The 8,226-nt window shown below is 47.8% G+C and overlaps 2 long non-coding RNA genes across 2 annotated transcripts; both read right to left on the reverse strand.

Moving 5' to 3' along the window:
- Nucleotides 1–1,270: 1,270 nt before the first annotated feature.
- Nucleotides 1,271–3,768, reverse strand: LOC136304484 (uncharacterized). Its single transcript, XR_010724614.1, has 4 exons — nucleotides 3,688–3,768; nucleotides 2,511–3,610; nucleotides 1,676–1,898; nucleotides 1,271–1,514 (listed from the first exon to the last, which is right to left on the reverse strand). It is a non-coding gene; the product is annotated as an uncharacterized lncRNA (long non-coding RNA).
- Nucleotides 3,769–3,934: 166 nt separating this feature from the next.
- LOC136304485 (uncharacterized) lies at nucleotides 3,935–4,510 on the reverse strand. The gene is made up of 3 exons (XR_010724615.1): nucleotides 4,225–4,510; nucleotides 4,105–4,146; nucleotides 3,935–4,014 (listed from the first exon to the last, which is right to left on the reverse strand). It is a non-coding gene; the product is annotated as an uncharacterized lncRNA (long non-coding RNA).
- Nucleotides 4,511–8,226: the final 3,716 nt, after the last annotated feature.

Here is an 8,226-nt window from a genome sequence, read left to right on the forward strand (position 1 = left end):
AGAGGGAACTTGCTGCAGACATTTCACTGTTTGCACCGACACACTGGGGCACCGGGCTTTGCTTGCTAGGGATAAGCAAAAATTAAAGAGTTGACTTTTCTTGTTGTCATCATCCTTGAAGAAAGGAAAAATATATCAGGACTCGTGTGACTTCTCTGTGAACACAAAGTGCAAGGAACTTGGGAGGGGGAGGTCTTAAAACAACACCGGTTTCCTATAGCAGCAGCTGCTTTTGGTGCACACTGAAGCTTCTCTAGGCTTGTTTCAACGCTCTGCAGCAGTTAAGAGAGTACCACCTATTTAGGGGATACTGTAAAAGCTTTAGCTTTTCTAGAGATTTTCTCACCCCTTAAGACTGTATTTTATATTTCTATTTTTGTTACTTATATTTTTCTATTTTTGTATTTATTTAATTTGTGTTGATTTGTTTATTTTTTAAACTATATGAATTCATTTACCTAACACATCAGAACCACAATGAATTTAAATTAAATTAGCCTCGTTTTCTAAGGGGTAAAGATTTAATTTTTATTTAATAATGTTGGTATGTTTTCTCTGTCATTGTTTTTTCTTGGGGGGCAGTGTTTGTAGGGGCTTTTGTTTTGGTTTTTGTTTTTCTGTTTGCTTTGTTTTGGAGTTCTTTGTTAATAAACAAAGAGGTTCAGAGAGGCACAAAAAAAAATGTCAACTTTGTTTTATTGCTACCTCTGAAATACAACTCGACACCAAGTTATTGCTGGTAATACTGTGTATGGGTAGAATGAGACCTGTTAAGGGGTTGAAAGGAAAAAAGTGGCAGCATGGTGCTGAATAGCTCCTGCTTTACCAACATGAATTTGGTAAATTTCCTTGGAAATGTGCCCTACAATGTACAAAAACTCCAATTAGGATGGAAAACTGGAAAAAAAAAATATATTCTCTTACTAGAATCAGAGAGAGAAAAAACATCAAATAAAAGGAAGAAATAACATCTAAATCCCAGCTTGCCTGGAAAACAAGCTTAGGCATTTCTAACACTGCAAACTTTTGGAACAGTCATCAAGTTGGTGGAAGTTCATGGAACAAATTTAAATCTGCTTCCTCTGCTCTAATTTTAAAGGGAAGTGGAAATTCAACAGGTCCAGCTACTCCTATCCAAGAATGATCTGTGTTTTGTGGGAGTAACAATGCAAAGAAACTCGAATCTTACTTGTATTTGACATCGGAAACTCTCAGCAGAGTTGGGAAGTTTCAGTGGAACAAAAGCACCACACTTCCTGCAATAACAAAATTGGACTCGGCAAGTCAGGAATTTTATTTACACATCCACGGACGAGGAGGGGGATGACACCAGGAATACACTCCAGCTGAAAGCAAGGATTTATTGGAAAAGGCAGGAAATCAAACTGACAGTCTCTGTCCAGTTATGGCCAGGCAATTATCCAGGAGTCAGAAAGAAAAGTGGGAACCTTGGACTGGGATAAGGCCTTCCAGTGGCTTCACTTCCTACTGGCTCTCTCCTTTTTGCCCACAACCTGGAAGAGGAAAAGCAACAGGAATAAAGTCTCAAACAGGATGGCCTTGGTCCAGGCAGACTGAAATGCAGCTCCCAGCGAGGGAGGCCAGGCTGTGCCTCGGGGAGCTCCGGGAATCTGGGATTGCCCGTGGGATTAAAGGGCTGGAAAAGCACACCCACCTGCCAGGTTCAGTGCTGGGACAGAGCAAGGCCGGGGCTCAGGGGCAGCAGTTAGAGCTGGGACTGCAGGAGAACACCCCAAACCCGGGTTAAACATCCGGCACGACACGCAGCACGCTCCGGGAGAAACTCGGGCGGGAGAAGCCCCGGGATGCTCCACGTTCCTTGCCCTTGGCAGCTGTGCCAGGGCCTCCCTCAGAATGCTGACCTCACCGTGCAGCTCCTACAAAATAGGAGAACTTATGGGAATCGCCCAGCAATCCCTGGACTTCCAGTTATTAAGAACCACAGCTGCAGCGAAAGGTGTACAAACTCTACTGCAAACCAGTAGGTCTGAGGAGACGCAGGGATTTATTCCAGAGGTGGCATGTTGGTGTTACTACTTTAAGCTCCTGCCGCTAGAACATATTTGTACAATAAAAACATTATTGAGGCAGCTAAATTAAAATTAGATTTTTTACAGTAAAGTCAGCCAAAAAAGAGAGTCTCAAAATTAAGATATAGGCCGCACAGTTATTTAAAAAAAAAGTTCTCATTCATGAGCATAACCTGCCAGCCTCTCATGTTTTCAGTCCTTACCATTTATTTTTACCAAGGTGATGATTAAAACCGTGTAAAAAGCTCAAAAAAAAAAAAATCCAGGACAAGGCAGGTGTTTTCCCAAGTACCCTCAGTGTGGAGCTGTGTCAACCACAAGTGTTTGCTCCCTCAGCCCAGCCCGGAGCAGGCTCCAGCTGCTGCCCAGGGGGGTTACCAAGGGACTCACTTGTTTCAAGCTGTAAATGCAGGTGGCCTGCACTGGAGTGCCAAAAAATGTGAAATATGTGACTCTCACCTTGAATAGCGATCGATCTTCTCAGGGGAGCCCTCTCACCCAGGATGGGGGGCTCTGCCACGGATTTCATCCCTCTGCATCTGAAAGAAAGTTGGGACAAAAGTCAGAGTGCTGCAGGATACCTTGACAGCTCCACACATCTTGTGGCAATCTAGGAATACCCTCGACAGTCTAACTACACCCCACATCACAAATTTCAAGCCCCCGGCACTATTACCCTCGTACCCCTACACCCAGACTAAGCAGCAAGGCAGAGCAGCTCCCGGCCAAACACACACCAACACCCGTGACACAGCACAGGACAAACGAGGGGACACAACAGGGACAGAAAACTCTGGGCAAGAAGAATGACCCTGAGGGTCCAGAGAACTCGGAATGAGATGACCTAGGTAAGATGGAAGGTGAGCTGGCCAGGCTCAGAGAACCCTGCAGGAACAAGATGCCATCGGGATGACTTATCCCAAGAAATGCAGAGATGGATGCCCGAGAATCCTACGGTCAGAATCCTCTACCTGCCTTTGCATTCTCACAAGACCTAACCCGCCGGAATGGATCAGGGCGGTGCACGGCTGTCAATACAGCTCAGAACAAGACCTGAAAAGGCATCGGACTGGATGCTTGTGAAGAGAGATGGATTCTGATGAGTGTCCGAGCAGCTGAGACAAAGGCACCTGGCTGAGGAGCACAGAGATCAGAAATGCTAAGACTGATGCCAGGGGTTTTGATAGGCCCCTCAAAGGGCTAAGTGAAAAGACAGCACACACAAGACACCCAAAGGACAGAGAGCACAACAGACAAGTGACACAACACACACCAGGACTGCTCTGCCCTGCACACCTCGGCACTGTGATCCAGAATGAGACCTTCCCTTGATGTAGCCTAAGGGGTCACATCTTGGACATCCCTGTCACCAAAAATGACTCAAAAAATCCCTCCCAGTGGCCCCTGATCCCACACCCCGCTTTCAAGCCCTCCCTGGCTCCGAGCCCTCCACTTATCTCTCGGACGTCTAGGGAGGTGAATCCACGCTGGGTGCCAAAGAAGGCCGCCTCTCCCTCAGGGAAATTCCTGCTGCTGCTGGGCTGTTGTCTCCTACACAGCTACAATAAAGAAAACCAAACATCAAAGCATAATCTTAGCAGCACATCAGCCAGAAACCAGCAATTCTGCTACTCACTGTCTCCTAAGCTTGCCTGTGTCCTCGGCCCCGTGCTTCAGCTGCGCTCAGAGGCCAACGCCGGCGTCGCAGGGTCTGCCTGGGTAAAGAGCAGACAAGGTGACGTGGCAGCGCTGGAACTTGAGGGGACCATCCCCCCTCCTCCTCCCTGACTCACCTCAACTCCTCGCCCGTTATCCAAGCCTAGCTGGATGGGGCCGTCACAAGGAGAAGATCAAGGCTCCATCACAGACTCCTGGAATGCTCCCAGAGGGCTCACGGGTGAGGTGACCCGGGTCTGTCGTCCGGTTGGTGAGAGGGGAGCTCGGCCTCCTGCGAGTGGACTCCCTAAAACGCACAATAACGGAGGCTTAGAGTTGCACCAGCAAGTGAGGCTTGAACAATAGCAACTGCTTCTGTCCACCCATCACTGCTCACCTCGCCCACGTCAGCTTGACTGCTGAGATCCGGCTTTACCACCTAAAAATAAAGACAAAGAACAGAGCTGTAACACAGCCATCATTTACACCTCCCCTGCAAACACAAACAGGGACTGACCTTCTCAGGGGAGCCCCTCACCCAGGATGGGGGGCTCTGCCACAGATTTCATCTCTCTGCATCTGAAAGAAAGTTTGGACAAAAGTCAGAGTGCTGCAGGATACCTTGACAGCTCCACACATCTTGTGCCAATCTAGGAATACCCTCGACAGTCTAACTACACCCCACATCCCCACATCACAAAATGCAAGTCCCCGGGACTCATCCTATTACTTCTACACCCAGACTGAGCATCAAGGCAGAGCAGCTCCCAGCCAAACACACACCAACACCCGTGACACAGCACAGAAAAAACGAGGGGACACAACAGGGACAGAAAACTCTGGGCAAGAAGAATGACCCTGAGGGTCCAGAGAACTCAGAATGAGATGACCTAGGTAAGATGGATGGTGAGCTGGCCAGGCTCAGAGAACCCTGCAGGAACAAGATGCCATCGGGATGACTTATCCCAAGAAATGCAGAGATGGATGACCGAGAACCCTACGGTCAGAATCCTCGACCTGTCTTTGCATTCTCACAAGACCTAACCCGCCGGAATGGATCAGGGCGGTGCACAGCTGTCAGTACAGCTCAGAACAAGACCTGAAAAGGCATCGGACTGGATGCTTGTGAAGAGAGATGGATTCTGATGAGTGTCCGAGCAGCTGAGACAAAGGCACCTGGCTGAGGAGCACAGAGATCAGAAATGCTAAGACTGATGCCAGAGGTTTTGACAGGCCCCTGAAAGGACTAAAGGAAAAGACAAGACACCCAAAAGACACAGAGTGCACAAGAGACACAACACACCCTGGGACTGCTCTGCCCTGCACACCTCAGCCCTGTGATTCAGAATGAGACTTTCCCTTCATGTAGCCTAAGGGGTCACATCTGGGACATCCCCAGCTCCAAACCCGACTGAAAAAATCCCTCCCGGTGACCCCTGCCCTGGCACCCTGCTTTCATCCCCTCCCTAGTTCCGAGCCCTCCACTTATCTCTCAGACGTCTGGGAAGGTGAATCCACGCTGGGTGCCAAAGAAGGCCGCCTCTCCCTCAGGGAAATTCCTGCTGTCGCTGGGCTGCTGTCTCCTAGTCAGCTACAATAAAGAAAACCAAATATCAAAGCATAATCTTAGCTGCACATCAGCCAAAAACCAGCAGCTCTGCTACTCACCGTCTCTTAAGCAGGACCGGGTCCTCGGGCCCCGTGTGTGCTTCAGCTGAGCTCGGAGGCTGACGCTCGCAGCGCCAAAGCCTTAGAGGCATTACTGGCACTGAGCCCACCCACCGTGGCCTCCATTAGGGGTGTGAGCATCCCCGGTTAGAGCAGGACAGGAACGCAGGGTGGACATCCCCGGTGAACCTCAACCCTGTGGACTCTGCCCCACCACTGTCACTTCCTGCCTGGCCCTAGCTTAGGGTTACTGCCTGCACCTCTCAGGACTTCTGGCATTGTCTAGCATTAAGATTGCTGCCTGCACCTGCTCTCAGGGAAACAGTGTTGGCAGCAGCGCTGTGAGGGCCGGGATACCTGTACTCTGACTTGTATCCTAGGCTATACCCCCGATTTTCACTGTGTGTTCTCTAGACCTCGAGTCCTTTACTTCTCAAGCCCTCCTTCAGCCTCTGTGTGCCACTGTAAACTCCCCCTGCTGAACCCTACTAACCCTACGCCTTGCAACTAGCATTGCTCCTAATCAGGACGCTCCTGGGCCAGGAATCCCCTGCTGCAGCCTAACCCTGTGGACTCTAAAAGAAGGCCAATAATGTGAAGCTCCCTAGAACATGGAGATGGGTCAGAACTGCCCCGCCCAGCAAAGGCTCTGGTGAAGCTGAGGAGAAACCCTCACCCTTTACTTTTGAAGGGACCACCCCACTAGGGCCTTCTCTTCTAAGGTAACTTTAAATCACCTCCCGGGACTGAAAAGGTTTTTTCCCTTCTCCTGACCACCAGCCCCAACACTTAGCTTTTGGAACACGAGTGGAATGTCCGTCCTCGACAGAACGTTCTCAGCATCTCAGACATGTTCTCAGCATCCGCTTTGGGGCTGCCGTATCCAGACTTTGTCTCCGCACCTCCTCACGCTACCTAGGATCACAAAACAGGAAATGTGACTATCCCCCTCCAGAAGAGTAATCCCCAGGGCTCCTCTGCACCGCTGCCCCAGCTCCCCCTCAGATCTTCACTCCGCTCCAGAGGCTGACAGGAGTGGACCCAGCAAAAGGAAAAAGTAAATGCTGAGCGCATCGCTCACCTATGGGTCACCCTGCCTAAAGGGCAACTCACCGGCTCTCTCTATTCCTTAGCACGCCTGGGACAGCAGTGGCACCTGCAAAGAAACAAAAGAAGCAAAAAATCATGCTGAGTTACTGTGAAACAGCAACCTCCCCAGTCTGACTGAAGCATGCCACAAGTATACCTTAATGCTGCACCCATCTGGCCTCTGGGGCCAGCACATCTGGCAAGGGGACAACCTAAAGTAAAAAAAAAAAAGAACAGTGAATGCTTAGAGTTGCACCAGCAAGTGAGACTTGAACAATAGCAACTGCTTCTGTCCACCAGTCACTGCTCACCTTGCCCACGTCAGCTTGACTGCTGAGATCCAGCTCCACCTCTGGGAATTCCTTGCTGTCACCAGACTGCTGTCTCTTAGTCAGGTACCATAGAGAAAACCAAATGCTGATGTACAATCTCAGCAGATCTGTTGGCCGGTCAGTGAGGGGGTCTCCCTGTAATACCAGTGGACCACCTAAAACACACAAACAATAATGGAGGCTTACAGCTGCACCAGAAACACCACTACCCTGACCACACAAATACAAGAATACTAGAAAAGAAAAAACAAAAAATAATGCAGCAAAAAAAGCCAACTCTTATTACTATAAGTCCAACTACCAAATATAATAAAAATAACCCCCATGTCCAATCCCCTCAAAAAAACTTCAAAATATATACCCGCAACCCCCTCAATCCTAAAACTAAAAGATCCATTCAACTATAAACAGCATCTCCCAAATTTTCCATAATTATAGAACACACACTAAAACCAAACAAGCTAAATAAATAAATCCCTGTAATACAATAAACAATAATTGAATTATAAATATTAGAAAACCCTAATAAATTAGCTACATCACACTACCCCAAACCCATCAAAACAAATACTACACACTCACCATAATAAAAACCACCACCAAAAAAATAAAAACCTCCTTTACATCTCACACTACAGCCAATTACACCATTGTAAACCTTAGAAAACACACCCTCAAAAAACACTGTATCTCACCAAAAACAATTCAACAGAACTCAGTTCAAAAATACTCTGACCGACATGTAAACTACAAAACCTAACACAAAAAAGAAACCATATCTCTCACCATACACCATCTACAAACAAGATAAAGCTACACAATAAATCATTCAAAGCCACTAAACAGAAAAAATAGCCCTACCCAACTTGAATCCCTACATATCACACACAAAACCCCAATACCACGTATCAGAAGTCTAGCAAAAAAAGCTACTTAAATTAATTCTACCTCAAATACAAACAACCCCTCCAACAAAGTTATCCTCACTCAAAAACCAAATTACACATAACATCAAAAATCAGACAAAACACTACACGCCACCCAAGAGCATAATACTTAATAAAAACCACATAGAAATACCACAACTCATTAAAAATCCAGGTGGAAAGTTTTCTTCAGTTTGAATACTGACAACCACAGAAGAAGAGTTTCTTCACTGAATTTGAACTCCTTTTCTCTCCATAACTCCTTTTATTTCCTGGGAGCACCACAGAGAAATTAGTAAGACAAAGCTGCAAAGAAAAAAAAAATCTCCCCTACAAACCCATGCTGGCTTACCTGCTACTGCTGTCCGGCACAAAGAAACCCCCCACATCCACGTGCTCCTGCAGGCGCTGTAAGAAGCTTTCCCACCACCGCAGAAACCACGCTGAGCTCCTCACGGCCCGATGCCAAAGTGAACTCGGGCTCCTCTATTAAACCGCCCCCGG

Source organism: Chamaea fasciata, unplaced genomic scaffold (assembly GCF_029207755.1).
Source record: "Chamaea fasciata isolate MVZ Bird 193981 ecotype frontalis unplaced genomic scaffold, bChaFas1.0.hap1 SCAF_100, whole genome shotgun sequence".
Lineage (NCBI taxonomy): Eukaryota > Metazoa > Chordata > Aves > Passeriformes > Sylviidae > Chamaea > Chamaea fasciata.